Source organism: Urocampus carinirostris, chromosome 9 (genome assembly GCF_059441175.1).
Source record: "Urocampus carinirostris isolate Australia breed hairy pipefish chromosome 9, RoL_Ucar_1.0, whole genome shotgun sequence".
In the NCBI taxonomy this organism is placed as follows: Eukaryota; Metazoa; Chordata; class Actinopteri; order Syngnathiformes; family Syngnathidae; genus Urocampus; species Urocampus carinirostris.
In genome coordinates, this window is record NC_142357.1 from 18,305,778 (window position 1) to 18,328,677 (window position 22,900).

Here is a 22,900-nt window from a genome sequence, read left to right on the forward strand (position 1 = left end):
TAAGTTGACAGGGGGAAAGGAGAAGGAGGCAGCTTGAATTCTCACTCTGTGCTAGAGCAAAACCTACTTGAAGTGTAAAGAATAGTTTGGGAAAGCCCACTAAAACGCCTAACATGCATTCAGGGAAATAAGAGGCATGTTGGATTTAGATTGTGCCCATTTCCATTTGGCAAGAGCCTTCTGCAACTATGAAAGGTATTATCCTTTACTTTAATTCTGAAAAAGATGCTTACATAATTTATACAGGTCTTTGTTTATTTGAACCAAATATAAAGTTCTGTCTCTTCCTTTACTCTCATTTGTGTCTGTTATGCTTTTTCGATAGAGAAAAGTTGGCACAGAAAATCAATTAGGGACTCCTTTTACTTTGCTTTTCATTGAATTAATATTTTTGGCAGATATGAGTATCAATGCATTTAAATGTGTATTTTACACCAGGATGATGTCCAAAGTCAATACCAAGGTTTCGTTTTTATGAGTGTGTTTCTTTTTTCTGGGTTTCAGAGCATCCAGCTGTTTGTAAAGCTGCCATCAAAGCTGCGAGCGGGAGATGTGGGCAAGGCAGCTGCAAGCTTCGATGGCACTTTGAAGGTACGAGATTGACACTATTGTGATCACAACGCACAACAGGAGGCGGCTTTGAGGGCAAAAAGTGCGGCAAATGTCGAATTTCGCATTGCAAATGGAAAACACACGTGGAATGTGCATTCATCAAAAAAGTGATAAGATCTGTTCTCCGAGAATATCAATACAGTTGTTGTGAAAAGGATTCATTTTGATTGACAATGAAGACTCAAGATGAAGTACACCACAAGAATGATTTAAACAGGTCACAGACGTTGAAGATGGAGCGTAATGAAAGATGAACTGATTAATACATTCCCATTCTATCAGTCTGAAATGCTAGTTAGAGCTAAACTCACACCAGAAGGTTGGTCTCCAAGTTGGCAATCGTCATATTACGGGTGGCTTTTACAGTCATGTGGTCAATCCATGGATCAAGTAGCTTGTTGTTCCAAAAAGGCGCAGCATTACTAACTAAACTTATATTCGATCACTTCTAAGAAGTTTACTTAGGCATGTAGCCGCTAATGCACACAAACAAATACATATCGTTTGTTATGGAATTTATAGCTCATCACAAACAGCTTTGACTGCCTGTTGACTCACACATCTTGAGATAAATGTATCTGGAGATATATTTATAGGATGCAAAAATGTGCCTGTTCAACAGAGAGTTCTAACTAGACCAGGGGTCAGCAAACTTTTTGTGTAGAGTGCCACTTTCAAATTTCCTTGTAAATCAGTGTGCCACACCAAGATTAATGACTCGCACATTTTTTTTTATATCCAACAGAGCTGTAATTTTACACCAGTCCAAATGTAACCGCGCTATACGTGTCCCACCAAAGATCCACATTCACGCTGGACTGGATGATGAGGTTTTTATTATTACAGTTCTGCAAATGGATGAGTCACAACATTAGCTTTTTCTGCTGGGTCTGATCTCTTTGATCTCTTTGTAGTACTCTGGTTAAACTGACAAAACCCCGCCTCCTGGTCACATGTTAGAAGCCAAAACCAAACCCCACCCCATACCAGCAGATGGCACTGTTGGACTCAGCATTGCAGGACATTTACCAAAAACTATACACATATTTTAGCAGGAATTTCAATAAAATAAAAGTTATTATTACACCCGTTACATACACCCCCCTGAAATTCTGCTAAATATGGGAGTGCTACACTAAACAGAAAAAAAATCACATGCCAAAAAGGCAAATACTGATGAAAAAGAGGACACGAAAACTGGTACAGTATTACAAGGAACAAACTGAAGTGCATGTCAGTTCTAAAACTCTCCCAAAAAGGAGTGTGAAAAGAAAGGAGGCGATCAAACTCCTAACTAAGCACAGACTCAAAGATGCCTGTTACATCTCTGAAATATCAAACATTGTTCCTGTAGTTGTAAGTGCTCACATAGGCACAATTCTTGTTTCTTACTCAAGCTTTGTTACTCAAACTGAAAGTGCATCTCTACTGAACTTAAACTAGGAACTTGCAGATATTGCGGACAGAGGATTGTCACCTACCACATGGTCATTCATCTGACAAATAAGACGACTAGGAGGCCTGATGGACTGGCGGACCCTAAGACCATAACGGTTAGGTTGAGCACAAATAACCTGAGCTTGAAGGTCTGGGGCAGTCAAGTCTAAACAGTCAGTATCAGGGGAGTCTGCGTCCAGATGGTCAGTGTTCAATGGGGTCTCGTCTGGGAGACCCATACCCAAAGGGATTATGTTTTCAGAGCACTGTGATGGGCTTTCCGTATTGTCACTTGAAGTATGGTCAACATCTTGTTCGGGGATGTGCTGACTTCCTCGACTGGATGTATCAACACTGCGAGAGTCGGACTGGGCATCAGATCTGCTGTCTAGTGAGTTATCCTCTACCTCTGGATGAACTTGCTCTTCACCTGCCTGTATCACCCAGTTTACTGTACGGACATCACTGTCTTCAACCGCGTCAGGTAAATCAGGGCATACATCACTTCCATGCATAGCAGCGTCAGACTCTGAGTGTTCAGATTCGCTGGCCAGATCATCCTCACAGGGCAAGAAGCTAACAGAGAGCAGCAAATTCCTGTGAACTACCTTCTCTTTGCCCGTCAGACAATCCTTGACTCTGTAGACATTGAGATCAGGCTTGACTGATATGACTTCATACGGGGTTGACTCCCACTTATCTGCAACTTTGCGTTTCCCCGGGACACCTCTGTTGGCGATCAACACCCGGTCTCCCACGACGAGAGGTGATCCTTTGGCCCTACGGTTGTACAGCTTGGCATGACGAGTCTGTTCTCTGAGAGTATTCCTCTGTACAATTTGAGCAGCTTCATGTAGATCTTTCTTCAGATGGCGTACAAAGTCAGAGTAGCTGACAACAGCATCATTGGTATTAGCATGTTGAAACATGACATCGACAGGGAGACGAGGGATCCTACCAAACACTAGGTAAAACGGTGCAAACCCTGTTGTCTCATGCTCTGTGCAGTTATAGCAGAATGTGAGCTGCTGCAGCATTTGTGGCCACTTTGCTTTGGGCTGAGGGGGAAGGGTTCTGATCATATCTCCCAATGTTCGGTTGAATCGTTCTGCGATGCCATTTCCCATTGGGTGGTACGGAGTGGTATGGGATTTCTGCACCCCTGCCATCTCTAGAAGCTCTTTGATCAGTTTGCTCTCAAAATTAGCTCCCTGATCAGAGTGGATACGCCGTGGGAAACCATAGACAAGGAAGAAATCCTGCCACAGACGGCGAGCAACTTGTTTGGCGGTTTGATTTCTGCAAGGGAAGGCGTGCGCCATCTTGGAGAAATGATCAGTTACGACCAGGACATCTACAGACTTGTTCTCTTGCTCAGCAGTCCAAAAGTCTATACAGACCAACTCCATAGGCTCAGAGGTGACTATGTTCTTGAGTGGTGCACGGTTGTGTGGTTCCGGTGTTTTCCCTACTACACAGCGCTGACAGGATTTGACATAATTCACAACATCACGTTCCATGCCATTCCAGAAGAATCGTTGCCTCACCAGAGACAAAGTACGGTTCTGGCCTTGGTGACCTGCTGAGTCATGTAAACCTTGAAGGACTTTCTGTTTCAATGAATCAGGCACCACAAACTGGAAGATTTTCTTGGCCATGTGAGGATCTTTCCTTATTTTGTAGAGCATGCCATTCTGTATGGTGAGTCTGCTCCAATGCTTCAGTAGTTTCATCACACTAGGCGACTCGACAGCTCTCTCACGCCTGGTAGGTCTCTTGTGTCTATGCACAAAGTACATGGTCCTGCTTATTGTGTTGTCCTGTTCTTGTAAACCAACAAGCTGACTCTGTGGGAGTGCCGTTGACTGATCTCCCTTCTGCAGAAGATTGAAGTTGGCGTCTGTTCCCATCACTTGACCCACGCCACCAGTGGACTGAGCACTGAAGACAGCAGCAACCTCTTCTGATGTCACTGAACCATTGGAGCCTGATGGAATTGCCCTTTTTACTGACTCGTCTGATGTCCCAGCACTCTCGTCTACAACAGCGTGACAATTGTTGGATACTCTGAACACCTCTTGCACAGTACTGTTGTTCACCCTGTTGACTTGGTCCAAGAGCGAAGTATAGGGCTCGGTAACAAGGCGATGACCCACACATGACCGTACAAATGGCTCACGGCTCAGAGCGTCGGCTACGATGTTCTTTGGGCCGGGAATGTACTTCAGGTCAAAATTGTATGCAGCTAGCTTCGCTACCCACCGCTGTTCACACGCATCAAGTCTTGGTTTGGTCAAAATGTATGTAAGTGGGTTATTGTCGGTCCACGTGGTAAAGTGTCTTCCTTTCAACCAATGGCTGAATTTATCACATACCGCCCATTTCAAGGCAAGAAATTCGAGCCTGTGTGCAGGGTAGTTGAGCTGGGAGCGAGAGAGCGTCTTACTTGCAAAGGCGACTGGTCTGGCTACTTTTCCACCAGGTGGCAGCTGTGACAGGACTGCTCCAATCCCATCAAAGGATGCGTCGACAGCCAGAATAAACGGCGCATCAAAATCTGGGTGGGCCAGAGTGACACCTGTCACGAGGTCGTGCTTCAGTGTTTCAAAGGCGTTCTGGCATGCATCGGACCAATCTGCAGGCGTCAGCTTCACTTTAGTGGTGGGAGGTATACTCAGTTGATCTGCACTGTTCTCCCCTAAGCGCAGATCAGTTAGTTTCCCTGAGGCAGCGGGACAACTTTCGTCACTGGACAATCACGTCGAGAATGCCCTGGGGCATGGCAGTGAAAGCAAAGGTTTTTGTCTCGGCAATGAGAGAGAGCACTGTGTTCGACTTCTTTGCAAATGATACATGGCTTGGCAGTGAAACCATTTATTCTGGCTCCGGGTCGCCTGGTTGGAGCTCCCCCTCTCTCTTGAAACTGGTTCGAGGTAACACGTATCAGAACTTTCTCCAACATACTAATAACGTCCGTTAGAGAGACATACTGTGGGCTCGAAGTCTGAGGTGGCTCGTGCACGAGGGTTGGACCATGGTTCACCTCAGCTTTGTGTACGGCAATTTCCGCTTTATTCGCAGGTTGTTGTAGGGAATCTGCTTTGTAGCTCTTCTCAGCGTGGTATTCATTCAGCACCTCTAGTACCTCACATGCTGACCACTTTTCGATGGTTTTTGATCTGTAAGTGAGTGCCAGTTCCTTGCATGGGCAGTTCCTAATAAACATGCGAGTAACCTCTATTTCAGGGTTGTCAAATGTTTTGCCCTGCTCACTCAAGCACTCAGAGGCAAGGTCAGCTGCTCTGTTTAGTCTCAGCCAGTAGTCATAGGGGTCTTCCTGGTCTTTGGGCAAAGTTGAATAAAAGTCAGCTAGAGGGACAGCAGAGTACTTGGTACAGCTAAAGTGTTTCCTGAGAAGACTATAAATCATGTCAGGGCGGGTATAGACGTCTATATTACTGTTTCTAATGCCAAACCTAACTACATCTTTAGCTTTTCCTCTTAAATGTATAAGGATTTCCTCTGCTTGCTCTTCAAGTCTCACATTACTCCTTTTAATAAATGTCCTCATTAGATCTTCCCACTCATGTATTGTTATTGAGTCTGAGCCATCCCCAATAAATGACGGCGGTTCCTTAACCTTTCTCTGTGTAACCACCTGACTCAATCTGTTTGCTACATCTTGTGTGGCTGCAGCGTTAGGAGCTACTATATTACGTGACTGTATATTTGTAAATATGCTATCAGCCAATTTATGTCCTATCTCCTGAATAATATTTGTCATCTGATCAGCTACACCCTCAGAAACGTCACTTGTGCTCTGAGTAAACATGTTTCAAAGATATAAATAAGTCAAAATCGCCTGCGTAACACGTCACTGTATAGCAGTTTTAAATACTGTGAGCTGATGGCTTCATGAAATGATGTGGCAGGTAGGACAGTCCTCGGTTCGGAGAGCTTGATAGAAGTCACGGGTCACGGCACCAATGTAACCGCGCTATACGTGTCCCACCAAAGATCCACATTCACGCTGGACTGGATGATGAGGTTTTTATTATTACAGTTCTGCAAATGGATGAGTCACAACATTAGCTTTTTCTGCTGGGTCTGATCTCTTTGATCTCTTTGTAGTACTCTGGTTAAACTGACAAAACCCCGCCTCCTGGTCACATGTTAGAAGCCAAAACCAAACCCCACCCCATACCAGCAGATGGCACTGTTGGACTCAGCATTGCAGGACATTTACCAAAAACTATACACATATTTTAGCAGGAATTTCAATAAAATAAAAGTTATTATTACACCCGTTACACAAATATACAACATGGATATACATTTTGATCGTATAACTGACCAATTTATCTCCCACTATTCTTGTTCACCAATCAACTAAAAAATGAATGTGAATAACAAGTGGAAAGGCCTGTAGCCATCCATGACTTCAACTTTTTGCCACAAGAATTAACCAGAATCAACCATTCTTCATTAACAATGAAGTACAATCAAAAAACAAGCTCTATGGACAGCTACCATACCATTTATCGATGAGATTTTGTTTTAGAAGCAGAAGGCGCGCGCACACACACGCACTCACACGCGCCATTAGTAAATGTTTTTCTGTACTTTGCTATGCAGTGAGCAATGTGATAGCTTGCTTCAGTGGATATGTTTGTAGCAGTGACAGAGGTCTTCAGGGTCTGTGTTTGTTTGTCGTACCTGGACACTGCGCGTTTTAATGTCTCGGCCATGTCAGACTCATCCTTGAATTCATGTTTCGTCTCATAATGACGTTTAACTCTTGCTGTGCGAGGTACAATGCTCTCGAGGCATAATGCAGGAAAAAGCATGGTCATTTTTTGCACAAAGCCCCATTCGTCTGTCCACAATGGCTGGAAAGAACGAGATGTTTTCGCTCGAGGAGCCCTTCCTAATTCGTTCATTTATCGCGCGCGTGTGTTTCATTGGCTCGGTTAAAACATGGATCCCTCCTCTGCGAGGCGCCGCGTAAACATACACTGACATACGAAGCTGAGGAGGGGCGCTAACGTAACGCCTCTAAATAACACGGCGCACAACTGAAAAAGTCTAAATTTCAGGTAAAAATGCGCACTTATAAAATATAATCATTATTTTGCCGTGTGCTCGCGTGCCACTGGTTAACCTCGGCGTGCCACTGCTGGCACGCGTGTCATACGTTGCTGATCCCTGAACTAGACGAATAAAGGTAAACCTGGCTTTTTTTACAAGGCAGTTTTACAGAAATAATGGGTGCGGCTTATCATGATCCGGATTTTACAGTCCTGTACAGGTAAAACCAGCCCCCTTTGTCCTGTTTTTTTTTTCATAACACGGCCTTGGTTGCACTTTGCTGACTAAAATATGGAGTCAGGCATGACTGAAACAGTCTTAGGGTACCTTGGTCAAGTTAGTGTGAAAACACCATGGAGGATTCGCACAAAAAATGTCTCATCATCAATCATTACTGTCGCCTTTCATTGTCTACGACAGAGTTTCTCAACCAGGCAGCAGACTGGTAACAGGCCATTAGTCATTTGATAACGGGCTGCATGGAGAAAAATTAAGTTCCATTATTTTTTGCTTATTATTGTTTAATTGACACCACTAGGGTGACACTGAGTGATAACCTGTTTGAGGTGGGGCACTTGAAAAGTCAAAGTGGTTCTTACGGGTGAGCGCAGTCGCCTATCGTCCGGTGCATTGGTCGATTTGAAAACTTGGATCTCCACTCACGGGATATACAGCGTAACCAGATGTTTGTGCTTGCAGCCAATCAGCATCAGAATGGTTAACTGCAGAACACTATGTCATGTTACAATAATATTGCTAGACACATTTTTATCAGACTAGTCAACAAACTGGTGGTCATGAAAACGTTTGGCAAAGGAGCAAAGATGGATCTTTGCAATTCAAGGATACTTGGAAATTCCTATATCGAGATCAAGGAGCGCATGGAGACCATAAAACACCAATACACTTTTCACAAGGTTTATTTAATGAGTTTGTGGTTTTCATTACTTGACACGTGGTTTGACATGACATGTTCATTAAATGTTACTTTGGCAACCAGGGTCATTTGCAGGGGTTCGTCTGGAGTTGCCTGTGTCAAGTTAAATTGGTGCCCGTTACGGGGATACTTAAATATTCCACATGAAAAAAATAATAGATTTAGACTTATCATTAACAATATTGTTGTTGTTGTTGTTGTTATGATTACTCTTATCAGTGGGAAGTGAAAGTATTGTCTGACATTAAACCAGTTTGTTGTACGGAAAATGTTTTAGACCACTGATCTACTAGACAGTAAACTTTGTCCAATTTTCAGGAGTTTTTGTCAAAAAAATAAATAAATAATGGAAACAGAAGACTGTAATATACAAAAAAAGTTAATCAGCTTCAGCCCTATTTTCGTATTGTTGGCTGACCACAAGCACACCTCATGTCACCAAGACCAATGTCTAGAAGACAATGGGGCACAGTGGCAAGCTGCTTAAAATGGCTCATAGCAGGATATTCCTCAAACGATGAAAAAACTACCAGGACAGCCACAACAATTCAGTAACAAATCAGAAGTATAAAACGCTTGTTTAAAATGTTTTTGTATACTATTGCAAGATCGTAGCATTTGGCTAACTCACAATGGTCCCCAAAATTGGTGCCAATCAAAACATTTTCAAGAAGCAGTTCATCTCCAGCCTCTGATTCTGCCAACATTTTCCTCACCTGATATCCAACGAACATGCTGAGGACAAGAGAAGACATGTTTGTCCTTCAACAAAACACTAAAGCTACAGTAAAGACTAAGATGTGGATAAATAGCCTAGCGATCCTTTTTGGGCTAACTGTACCACAGTTCGTGGCTGCTCGTAGATCATCTCGCGTTACCAAGGCTTGTCATACAAATTTCAGCAGAACTTTTGTCTTTTTCATATAAAAAAGAAAAAAACTGAATCTACCATCATCGCTACCGCATCACAATCCAATTGTCATTTTCGAAATTTGCGAGACTGGGTCCCGTGTCGCACGCCGGCGTCAGATTTCGTGACAGCCGTAGCTCTCTCGAGAAGTCACCAAAGCACTGTCTATCATCAGGTTTTTGACAAACTCTTCACGCGTGTCTCTCAATCTAATCGGACTTTGAGGCTCCAGTAAGACAAAGACGGTTACATGTCTTTGCGATACGTGTTTGCGAAATTGCAACAACGCGCACGTGTGTGCGTTTGCGCTCTGCACCCAACAATTCTTTTGAGTCGGTCGTTGAGCCAAGTTTGAAAAACATGACAGTCACATTTTGGCGGCTCTGATGTCACCGCGTATTTTTATTCCGAGCTTGAAAGTTCAATCAGCGCGAGGTTTGCTTCCGCTTTGATGTAAGGTCTCCAGTGAAGTGATTTTTAGCATGATACCTGCCTCCGCTCTTGCCTGTCACCCCTCCCAAAATCAGCCCCCCCAACCCAACAGTGAAAAAGACGACTGAAGACGAAAAGAGGAGCTGCCAGAGATGCTTTTTTGCCTTTCCCGACTTGTGACTGCAATTTCTTGAAAAGATGCGAGGCCAATGGATTCATGCAGTGACGTGACAAGACCAACGCAAAAGGTGATTGCATTTGTTAAAACCAAGAGTAATTAGGGGGCGGATGATCGAAGAATTGGGTGGAATGGAACGTTCCACCCAGACACAAAAAAAGTTATGGGTAAACTTAAAAGGACATGCTGTATTATTTAACCACTGTCGCTGTATGGTCTAGTACAGGGGTGTAAAACTCATTGTTGCTCGGGGCCACATGGTAGAGAAAAATCTGTCATGGAGGCCAGAATAGTTGGTGAGAGAGAGAGAAAGAGAGACAAAGAGAGAGAGAGAGAGAGAGAGAGAGAGAGAGAGAGAGAGAGAGAGAGAGAAGAGAGAGAGAGAGATTGGGAGACATTGGGAGACATTGAGAGAGAGAGACATTGGAAGACACGGATGGATAGAGACATTGAGAGACAGCGAGAGAGAGGAAGATGGAAAAAGAAAAACAGAGAGAGCGAGACAGAGAGAGAGAAGAACACAGAGAAACTGAGGGCATACCTGTCAACCTGTACGGTTTTGCCGTACAAAGTACGTTTTTTTATGCATTTTAAGACGAGTACGACGTACAAGGAAATCTGTACGAAAAAACGCAAATTTGTCAATGATACACCGACTATCACGAAATGGCAAATCAATCAAGTCAGAGGAGTTCGCCGCGGTAGCCTCTATCTAGGTATCGGTTTTTTTTTCCTTGCAAACGAAGTGAGCGGTTTGATGCCACTGTGCGCATGCGTCTGCCGCCTGGGGATTTCCCATCCTGCATCCGAAAAAAAAATATGGTGTACGATTATTTTGTATTTTGTACGGGAAATTCCGACAGTTAGCACGGGCATGGAGCCGTGGAGGTTGACAGCTAAGAGAGGGAGAGAGAGTGAGAGAGTGAGAAAGAGAAACAGAAGGAAACAGAGAGAGAGAGAGAGAGAGAGAGAGAGAGAGAGAGAGAGAGAGAGAGAGAGAGAGAGAGAGAGAGAGAGAGAGAGAGAGAGAGAGAGAGAGAGAGAGAGAGAGAGAGAGAGAATCTGAAGAAGCTAGATGTATTATCAATTTAATTATTTGTGCCTTGCTTCTGAAATAAATACACATAGTTTTATGTCCATGCAGGTTACTTTTTGGGAATTCCTCTAATAATCTTCACAAAATATCAGGACATTTTAGGGCTAGCAAACGCCACTTTTGCAGACCGATACCTATTTCCCACTCTTGAGTTGTCAACAAATTGGACTAAATCAAAATTATCTTGCTTCCGAAAAAATTACTTTTAGAGAAATAATTGACAATATTTGCATGGTGGCCTTGTTTTAGAATGTCTACCTGGAAACAGGAAAAGTGAGGGTATCGATTTCTGGATGAATCTTGAAAATTTAAATCAGCATATTAAAAAAGAATAGTACCCATATTATACATGGTTGGAATCAGGGATTGAATCCCTTGATAACTTGCACAAACACAAAAAAATTTAAAAAAACACATTGAGAATAGAAATCACGCATCCCACGGTGTTATTCTTATGAATGGTAAAGACTGTAATTATTACCCAAATTTCTAGTTTATTTATTTATATCGGGTCTTAAAATCTCTGCTAAGGGCAATCAATATAGAATTTACTGATAAACATAATCTCTCATTCACGTTAACAGTATTAAAAAGTTTGATGAACTCCAATACACGGTATGTTTTTCTTTTTTTGCATATGAAAATCAAAATACAAGTTAGAAATGTAATAATGAGATTAAACGCAAATAAAATAATACTAATTTAATAGCACTACTTAAAGTTCATGAAACTGATAAACTTCAAGGTGTGGTTGCAACACCCCACAGGGGTCACCTAGTTCAAGTACAAGGTTGAGGTTTCCATGTTTCGGTAAAAAAACTGGACGATGGAAATAGAGATAGATGAGATATATTTAAATTACTTACATTAAAGTTCCAACCATCTTTAAATAAATAGCAGTGTCAGTCTCCCTCCAAATCAATTCCAGTAACAAAAATGTTAAACAGCAACCAAACTATTTTGTAGTTGCCTGGTTTTATCAAAACTGAAGCTAACAGGAAGAGTTATATTCAACAATACACAGCCTGGCAAACAGCAATAAATAACATACCAGATGCCCCTCCAACGAATGGCATTATTTGGGGATAACAGGTGGGATTGTTTCTAAATACAGAAAAAATCAGGGATCAGGGAAACAGACAAATTGCAAACAGCTGTCTCGGCAGTTTTGAGGAATGGCTTTTACCCAAGTGTGTTTGTTGGTTCTGAATACCAAAAACACAGGTTTTTCAAATAGAGGCTGAAACAGACGAGCAATTCCTTTCGAGGTTTTATCACAGAATATATTGAGCATAGGGCAGCACGGCAGCGCAGTGGTTAGCGCGTGTGTGTCAAAGTTTTGAGGACATGACATCCAACCTTCCTGTGTTGAGTTTGCATGTTCTCCCAGTGCTTGCATGGGTTTCCTCCGGGCACTCCGGTTTCCTCCCACATACCAAAAACATGCATGTCAGGTTAATTGGCCAGTCTGAATTGTCCCTAGGTGTGAATGAGCGAGTGAGTTATCTGTCTCTGTGTGCCCTGTGACTGGCTGGCAACCAGTTCAGGGTGTTCCCTGCCCACTGCCCGAAGATAGCTGGGATTGGCTCCAGCACCCCCGCAACCCTATTGAGGATAAGCGGTGCAGATAATGGATGGATGGATGGATGGATGTTGCGCATTACAGAAAATGGCTGTCCCAATGTATTCGTGCGAAGAAAAACGTATTCTACCATCATACTTTTTGAAAAGAACAGTCCATAAAGCTTGCTTGAAAATCTATTACAAGTTTAAGATATTGAATGGAGTACTATCCTACTGAGGAATGCTACCTGATTTGGGGATAATCGTACTCAAGGAGTTCAACTCTTATTGAGGGATTTGAATGTATTTGTTATAGTGAACAGACGCTGGATATTAGTTTGTTGGAATTGATCAGGAAAATAATTATTCAAAAAATCTCACGAACTGATATAAATGTCCCTGTCTTTCATTTTTTTTAAATAAGGTGATATTATTAATTAAAACAAAACTGATATTGTATAATCCCGATCAAATAAATTAAAACATGAAAGATACATTTTATCAACACGACTAAATATGTATATATAAAATATATCATAGCGTATTTCAATATTACACCAGCGTAAATAGCATTTATACAAATAGCATTTTGACGCAAAGAACATTACATAAGAAATGAACTCAACTCCATCAATCAAATAATCAAGATATTCTAAACTGAAATCTGGTGAGACGTATTACATGACTTAATGGTGATCTTCCTGTGGACAGCAATATGAATGATGCAACTTCCTGGACATATCAAAGGGATTGATTCCCAAAGTGACAATATTGAAATTCAAATGTTGACTAAATTATTGCTTTTATTACAGAGATAAATAAAAATATAGTTGGGGAAAAATCTAATTAGAATATTCAAATATTTATTTCTGTTGCCGGCTGATCAATGAGGATAATTTATGTTTTATTTCGTCTAATTTGTGCAGTCTCTTAGCTCCGTACACTTTGTGCTGCAACGTGGCCGTCTCCATAATTGAGGTATGCTAATCTTGTTTTCGGATAAGTATGCTCAACAGGTACAATGCTGCAATTTCCACTCACGCCAGAAGGAGATCGGAACTTTGCTGTCCACACCACAGAGTTTGAATTTCAGTAAGAATCAATATAAGACCAAAACTTACCTTTTTGTGATAAAACAACCTGTTTTTTTTAATTTTCAGCCTTCACCTATTGTCTGGAATAAAAAATAATAATAATTATGGAAAAGCTGAATTGAAAATGTTGGACATAAATAAAAGTCCTATATGGGAGGTGCAGTTGTCTGTATTGTGAACTATTATCTGCAAACTAACATAATTACAAATATATATACATATATATATATATATATGTATATATATATATATATATATATATATATATATATATATATATATATATATATATATATATATATATATATATATATATATATATATATATATATATATATATATATATATATATATATATATATATATAAAATATGAGAGAGAGAGAGAGAGAGAGAGATAGAGAGATAGAGAGAGAGAGAGAGAGAGAGAGGAGAGAGAGAGAGAGAGAAGGATTTAGTTGGTAAATAAAACTCCAATATTTCGTTTGAATTGATGCATGGATATATGAATATGTATAAGTATTATGTTTGATATTATTTCATTGTTTGATTTGTCATTATTATATTAGCATTTTTCAACATTATTTGTTAGCTTATCATTAGTATAGAAACCTGCAACCATTTCTATTATTTCCCGCACGAGGCGTAAATAAAGCGAGTTGACCTTGCGTTCATAAAATTGTGAATTACTGGAACTGGCCATCCCTAAACAACAAGATTGAGGCCCGTGAATGCACCACAAGCAATCCGACGCGCTGCAAAAATATATTCCCTACGAACAAAATCGTTTCTTTTATGCTTAATTCGATGCGTTGTTTTAATATGTCCCGACTAAAATAATTATATCAGTATTAGTTCATGAAAAGGTTACAACTGTTCAAATAGATTAATGGAATTTAAATGTTTAAAAATAATTGATAAACATTTGAGAATTATGATAACGAATATTCAGAAATGCATGGATTTGTTACGTTGTATTAATCGATTGATTTACAGTGCTTTAATGTATTGTTTCTTGTCATGTTGTTATAATATAATTTTAAATAAAAGCCAAAAAAAAATCATAATATGAGTTTCTCATTATTGTTGTTAAATTAGTGCACTTTCTATTGATATACACTATTTCATTCATGCTTGGGTTTAATTTTGGTACCTAAAAATAAGGATTTTGTAAAATAATAGAGGCCGATCGGACATTATCGGCACCCAGTGCAAGAATTTATATCCATAACAGATTCAAATTTTGTATTTAATAGTTTTAAAATGCAATAATGTCTAAAATGAATACATTTGGCTTTGTATTGATACCATTCCATTAAATAGGATTAAAATAAAGTTTGTGAATACAGCAACCAATCATGAGAGAACGTTTTTTCATAACATGACTTTTTTTATGGAAACTGGTGTCTTCAAAAAACATATGAGCCCTATGAAACAATTTCCACATAATTCTGTTCAATTGTTTCTTAGAACTGAATGTTATTCATTCTTATCAAAATGGGATGAATAGTTATTCTGATACAATTAACACTCAGGTAGCGAGTTGATTCGATTCATTAAGACTTCTTAAAAACGATTAATTGTTATCTTCGATGAAAGATTTGCATGAAAAACTAACAAATGCCCGCAAGCTGCTCCACACAACTTTAATTAAAACGAAAAAAACGGAAAACTGCACCATTCACCCTTGGAGCGGCTCCCAAATATTGTTTTTGTATTTTTCAAACTGTCACACCTTATCCGCTGACTTTGATAGTGCCTTGTAAAACGAAAGTTGCACACTTTGAACGAATCATTTGCGATCAACTCTTCAAACACCAAAAGATGCACGAGCTGGTCATCACCCACTCCTTTTAAATAGTGACTCCGCCTGAAAATAGATCTTCTTCAGCTTTCCTTTAGCTGCAGTAGGCCACGAACCAGACCAGGGGCTAATTGCATCTAATGTGAAAGCAAAATAAAAAAAGAAATTAGCGTGTGTTTGTTCCAGTATTTTTCAAAGGTGTAAACAGAGAGAAAGGGGAAATTCGCTCGTTCGTAGGCATGCAGGCGGCCTCCGTGCAAGAGCGCAGCCGACAATTTGTTTATTTTTCATATTTGTGCGCAGATGGGTTCCAAAAATTGCTTTTGTGAATCCTAAAAAGCATGGATCGCGCAAAATGCCCCTGGGTGTTTTTTCTACCTGTCCTCGGAGATGAGCTAATTCTCCCCTGTCCAAAAATACAGAAATTCAATCCCAACTATACTTCAAAGTGCACCAAAGCCTCCTGAGTCAAACTGGGGGAAGGAATAAATAAAAAAATAAAAAATAGGCGGCTAATTGCATTTCTCAAAGCCAAAATCTTAATTTGTTTTGGAAGTCAAAGAGATCACACATGCATGCGTGGGTTTTTGGTCTTCATCAGGATCCAGTTTGGATTTGGAATTCTGGCCAAGATTGGCAACAGAATAATGACATACCTCAACTGCTCATCAGAGTTTGCAATGAAAGCTGTAAAAAGTGTTTAAAATGGTGTAAAGGGTTTAGGGAATATATTCGATTTTTGTTAAATGGGTGGAATTGTTTTCATACTGCATTTTATGTTTCTGTTTTGGCTGAAAAAATATCTATTATTCAACATGTTGGAAAACTTGTTTTCTTGATTGTTAACTGTGTTTGCACATATTAATTGTCTTTATTGTCATTGTCAACGTTGTGAAACATTGTATGCATCGAGATAAGATATGGCACTTCATGGTAAACAAGTTATCAATACTTTCATGAGGAAAAAATGATAGAAGGCTGTCAAGATAAATACACAAACTATTTACAAAGTAGTGCTTAGAATCTGGCCTAAGTTAGAATAATAGTGCGATAAAGGAAAACGGCAGTGCAATGAAGTAATGCAATATCATTTATCAGGAACAACAAAAAAAGTTCCCGAAAAAGATAAGATTTATTGTTGAAGTTAGCCTGGTTGTTCAGGGTGATGATGGCCCTGGGGGGGAAACTGTCTCAGGACCTGTCCCGGTCCTCGTTTTAAGGGACCTGAAGCACCTACTGTAGGGCAACAGATCAAAAAGGTGGTGGCCGGGTTGAGAAGAGTCTTTTATAATGTTGATGGCTCTGCTGCAGTATCGCAAGCCTGCAATGTCTGGGCAGCGAGAGCAGCCATATTGTTGAAACTTGACGTTTACTCCAAATATATTTTTATTAAGCCATTAATAATCATGTTTTTGCATCATTCAACAATTGAAAGAGTATGTTACACAAGTTATCACTTCCCATAAATTACCGACTGTAAGCCACGACTTCTGTCAGAAAGCTTTCAACTCCAATGCTAATGCAATGATGTGGCCAATTTATGCATTTTTTCTAAAGGCCACCAGGGGCGCCCTAGCAGTAACAGTAAGAGTGAGACACGTGGAATATATGTGTCGAGGAGAAAGCAACTTTAACATAACTTCGCTCAATGTGCATAAAAAAATAGCATGAACAGACCCTCATCATGGAAAAGTTGTCAGAGAAAGGGAAGCGTGAACGACCATATTGGGAATAATTTTACAAGTCTGTTTATTTCTGGCGACAGGAACGGATTACAAGAAGCAACGTCCAACAATGCATAAGTGTTTAGGCGAATTCCTATTAATCGGTCGGCATTATCATGTGTTTTGGAGTAAATATTGTACACGGTTGGATACAATGGGTGGTCCTTGATGTAACGAAGTCAGTTTAGCGGACATTCAAAGACGGTCAGGGGAGTAATGGTGAGTAACACCGGGTTGATATTTTATGGGTATCTTGATTCAGACTAATTGTGATGTTTATCTGACTATATTTTGAAATTATATCTTAAATCCCAAGAGTTTTCGTCCTAGAATAAAAGAAAACAGCGAGCACGTGCATGAAATCACTCCCCTCAAAACCAAACCCCCTCCCCCTATTTTGCATGTGAAAATACAGAGTGCAATAAAACTAACTGCTTTTCAATGTTAAAGGTTATCATGTATGCATTGTCTTGAGGTGCCACATAGCATTTGCCAGGCTTATTATCGCTTAGTAAGGGAAATTACAATCATTAATAAGAGGAGCAATTGGCAGAAATTTACAGGCATGCAATATAAGTTTTGATTTCACTTTTTTTATTACGATTATGTTATAACAGCAACATTTTAAAAAGGTTTGAAATATTTTTGTGAGAAGTGAAATAAACGGTTCTTGAAGTGGAGGAAAGTCCTTTCTTCTATTATTGATTTCATTTTCTGCTTAGCAAGTCGAGGAAAAAGTCGACAGATTGCGTCAGCGGCAGATGAATTCTTTATTGCGAGTGCGAGGCTAGGTCACTTCGAAGTATTTTTGGCCGCGCTTTATTTCCACTCAAGTCATGTCAAAAGTAGTGCGCGTTTTTTGCGTGCACGTGCATTGCACGTTTTGTATTGTGGCAGGTGTGTGCGCTCAAACGCGTGCTAGTCCAGAACGCAGCATCCTTTCGTCAGCATCTCCCTTTCGTCCTAAGAGGGTAATTAAGGAAACAAACGTTTTTCTCAAGATAAGCCGACTGCTGGCTTCTGCATACTAATGCAACGCCAAGTGGTTACAAATAATACGTGCTCTAATTACGAGCACTGTTTTCAATCAGAAATTGCTCAATTTCCCAGGATGAGGTCCCCGTGGCTGGATATGAAAAAAATGAAGTGAGAGATAAATAGAAATGACGACGACAATCATCTCTATGTGTGGTGTTCTGGATTTGGCGTGTAGGTGCGTGAACAAACAAACAATCAGTGTTGGGAGTAACGCGTTACGAGGGAAACCGTTCCTGGATCGCAATTATTCAATCTGTAACTACTGTAATGTGTTTTTTTGTAATCCAATTGCTGTTACAACATGGTGCAGATCCTGAACTGCAATGCCCACTGTTCTTCAACCCAGTGTTCGGCAACCTTTTTGTCATGATGACTGATTAGTATCACCTGTGCCCACTCGTTTGGCGCCAGCCGCTGCTGGCTTCCTGATTGGTTCTCCGTCCAACTAAAGCTCCATCCTTTTACTTGCCTGGTGTCAGTCCGTCAGCGAACCTCTGTTTCTACAGGGCAAGTATTTTAACTTGGACTCCTGTCAGTCCCGCTTTTTGCACCCGTTTTCCACTAGTCCGTTCCTGATTTCCCCGTTTGTGTCCGGCTACGACCTGTTTTTTGACCCCTTCCCGGCCTGTTTTTCCGCCTACAACACTACGATCCCCCGCTCCGGAAGGTCCACTTCCGCATACGGATCGCGGGCGCTGCCTTTCTTCTTTATCTCAATAAACTAGTTAACGTTACGTGATTGAGTCTACCCTTCGTGCTGGTAGTGACACTTTTTTTGTATCAAGGACCGGTTTAAAGTCTGTCAATTTTGTCTGGGCTCAGCCAATCCATGACGTAGATAACAATAACAATAGTAAAAATAATAATAATCATCATTAACCTGAAATGTACTAGACCATTAGGGATCTCGATAAAAAGGGGAAAATACATATGGTTTTATTTCACACTATTTACTCACGGTACCACATTGTTTCGTCTTTTTAATCTGGAAGGCGCAAGCGATTGGTCAATCATCTTACAACGTTGTTTTGGCTGAACGCATTCCCATATCCTCCTTCACTATGCCACATTGCACAACACGTTATAATGATTGACACATCCTGTGCACTTTCAAATTTAAAAAAGGCAAGACAACGTGGCACGTGAATAAAAATAGTGTGACGAAGACATAAACGTAATGCCTTTTCCTATATTATGATCTGTGCTCTACCACAATCCTGGCTCGATTACCACTGCATCTAAAAATGATCAAACGTGATAGACATCAAACATTGCTTGAACACAGCAACCTCTGTAAATTAGGTTATATTAGGTAAAAAAATGTAACAAAACAAAAACAATGTGCAGAAGAGAGGAAAGGCCACATAATTTCCTTCTGTGCAACCTGGTGGTTTTAACCAGTGCTTTAACGGGTCCTCCTTCTTATACAACCCTCAACCCGACAATAACACAATTCTGGGCACTGTAAAAAAGAAGGGTGAGTGTCTGGTTATCTACCTACAAAATGCACCTGAATACAGTTAATATGGTGCCATCGAAAGCAGAGAGTACGAGAATGCTGAATTTCTCCCTACTGATAGTTTCATATTATCCCTACTTGATATACTGACATTCAAGCCGAATTTAGACCTATGAAATGAAATACTGAAATCAGTGAGTCAGTTTATATGTGTGTATTTGGTTGTGTGTCGCAGCATGGCAGCGTAGTGGTAAGCGTGTGACCGGCACAGTTCTGAGGTCATGGGATCAAACCTTCCTGCGTGGAGTTTGCATGTTCTCCTCGTGCTTGCGTGGGTCTCCTCCGGGCACTGCAGTTTCCTCCCAAATTCCCAAAACGTGCATGTAAGGTTAATTGGCCGATCCAAATTGTCCCTAGGTGTGAATGAGTAGGCGAATTGTCTGTCCCTGTGTGCCCTGCGACTGGCTGGCAACAAGTTCAGGGTGTCTCCTGCCAGCTGCCCAAAGATAACTGGGATGGGCTCCAGCACCCCCGCGACCCTACTGAGGATAAGCGGTGCAGATAATGGATGGATGGATGCTTGTGTGTTACCAGTAAGGAATGGTAGGTAGTGCATGGTGAAGGGGCGTGGCTTGTAAAGGAACAACAAAATCAATGGGGAAATTGTACAAAATCATTTTTGCAATACAAGACAAGTCAAGTCATGTTTTCTTTGTATAGCCCTTAATCATAAAGAGTCTGAAAGGGCTGCACAGTTCAAAGACAATTGCAAAATACAGACTATTATGAAACCATCCCCTGATCTAAAACCTACATGAGGGCTAATAATACACAGATATTGTCAACATAAAATATAGGTTATTCATATGCTATAGAAAAAAGTGTGTTTTAAGCTTAGATTTAAACATTTCCACTGAGGTTGCAGATCGAATCACAGGGAAAAGAGCATTCAACAGCACCGGGGCCCGAACTGAGAACGCTCTCGAACCTGTGGATCTCTTCTTGGCTCTTGGAATCACTATACACAATACACTATAACTGAAGAAAAAAACCCACCCTGAAATAAAGATGGAAATATCCAAGAATTTGAAGTGTAATAAAGCGCAAAATGGATATGGTGTCTTTCGGCTGTGTTAGTTTGCAAGCTCTTAAGATCACTCAAGCCGAGAGAAATGAAGGCTTCACCACTTCCACAGGTTGGGTACCTATTTTATTCAATTTATTTTTTTGTGTGGCTAGGTCTAAGCAGCTTAAAAGGGTTTAGCTTCAGTGAGGTTATATATGGCAATGTGTAGCAAGATATTGGCCTTCAGAGTAACGTGCTACTCTTGGGTGTCAGTAGATGCAATTACTTAATCACTAAAGTAACTAGTACCTGTAACTAATTACTTTTCTTCAGTACGAGTACCACACTGCAAACAATCGTCTCACGGCCTCTTTGGCCTGACCCTGTGGATTTTGAGAGCTCTTCATGCATTGCAATCACCCCCCCAGACATTGAAACCCCCATTGGCCCTCTTCGGCAGGCCGGCCGCGTTTATTGCGTGATGAGCACGACGTGGCGCTCCATCCCCGAGGTGAGCAATTTTGCTGCAATTGTGCTCATCAGCGCAAGGCAGGGGCCCGCTCGTTTATTAAGCAATTTCCTCGCTAGGAAGGTAGTAGGGATGGCGCTTTTAATTTGCCAGGGGACGTTTCTATCGCTAAAAAGCATCGGCAATTACAACGGGCATGACACCGGGAAAGATGGAAGGCCCGCGGGAACAATTGAGAGGCCCGAAGAGTCCCGACTCCGTTCAGAGGCTCAAACAGAAAAAAAATTAAGGGGGAAGGGATTGCATCCATTCCTCAAGGAAATTGAGTCGGTTAATTGGTCCATTGAATTTTGTATTTCGATTGATCAGTTTGCAGATAATTTCCGCCAGTCTTTTGCTGTGTCAGCAAAGTCTCACACTCTTCAATACCTACAAAAGAAATAGCGTATGAGTAATAGATTGCTTTCAGCATGGAACTGGACCGGGGTTCGGAATTATCTGAAAATTCCCAATGGTTATATTGTCACAAGTTTAGCTCATGTTACTGAAAAAAAGTATTTAGTTACAGTTTCTTGATGCTTCATTTAAAATGTAACTCAGTCAACCTACAGATTACTGGCACCAAAAAGTAATGTGTTACATATTGCATATACTCCCATTGAAGTCGACCCCTTAAAACTGCTTAAAAAAATCACATGAGAAAAGAAATAGAAGAAAATGTGTACACCAACCTATGGAAGCAGTGTTCCCTTCCTATTTCTTTGTGCAATCATGAAAGCGAGCACTTAGCCGAAGTACTCCATATCTATTTTACATTTGGGCCTCAAATCTCATCTCATTAGCTGCACCGCTTATCCTCAATAGGGTCGCGGGGGTACTGGAGCCCATCCCAGCAATCATCAGGCAGTGGGCAGGGGACACCCTGAACTGGTTGCCAGCCAATCGCAGGGCACACAGGGACAGACAACTCACTCACTAGGGACAATTTGGACCGGCCAACTCACCTGCAATGGAATGTGGGAGGAAACCGGAGTGCCCGGAGGAAACCCAAGCACGGGGAGGACATACAAACTCCGCACAGGAAGTCCGGTAGCTGGATTTGAACCCACACAGGAGGTTCCCAAGACCTTAGAACTGTGCCGCACACGCGCTAACCACTGCGCCGTCGTGCTGCCCTGGGCCTCAAATCACTTGAAAATATTTTTCTCTATTTCTGGGTACTGTTTAAGGCATTTACTTTTTTCCACAAAGCATGGTCTAGTGCAAAAATAATTTTACGAATAAAAACACACAAATTCCACACACTTTTACTGTAAATCCTTTATTTGCATTGTCCTCATTGAATGACTTGGTCTAATGTCCCTATATAAGTCACGCACCCCTCCCACGCGCTGCCTAACATTCGCGACTGGTCACCCACAACCAAACATGCACATAAAAGCTGGTTTGAGTACCTTGGTCTATATTTGTACATTTACCATAGATATGAGTATGTATGATTAGTAGAATATCTACATAAAGAGAAATTCAATGACCCTGTGCTTGAGACGGCGCCACCATAACTTTATTCAGTTGTACTTTGTAGGTAGACTTGGTAAACATGCCCACCTATTAGTGTTACTGGATCATGGGTTGTATGTGAGAGAATAAGTGACACAGTATTGTCCATTATTAGAGAACTTTGGATTTAATTATCTTAATGTATCTATCAATTCAGCAGTGTTCATTTTACTTCTGTAAAGTGATGGGTCCCGGGGACTCGCATGCTTAAAAATCAATGGGTCTCCACAGAGATCTATGGGTCCCCAAAATTTTGTGTGCTCCATGCCCTTACAAACTACAAAAAAATGTTTTTTTTTATTCAAACATGTTTATTTATGTAGTTTAACATGTTATATTGTACATGTGTTTTCTTATATCATATATATTGTTAATGAACATTTTGTTGAGACACTGAGTTGCTCGACATGAATGAGGTTTATCATAAAAAAAGT

At 40.8% G+C, this 22,900-nt stretch overlaps 1 long non-coding RNA gene across 1 annotated transcript in view; it reads left to right on the forward strand.

Moving 5' to 3' along the window:
- LOC148359484 (uncharacterized) overlaps window positions 1-13,519 on the forward strand; it is a 37,583-nt gene extending 24,064 nt beyond the window's left edge. Inside the window, exons 2-4 of the long non-coding RNA XR_015851424.1 lie at window positions 505-591; window positions 9,512-9,664; window positions 13,270-13,519. This is a non-coding gene — a long non-coding RNA (uncharacterized LOC148359484). The remainder of the gene's footprint in view (window positions 1-504; window positions 592-9,511; window positions 9,665-13,269) is intronic.
- The last annotated feature ends 9,381 nt before the right edge of the window (window positions 13,520-22,900 follow it).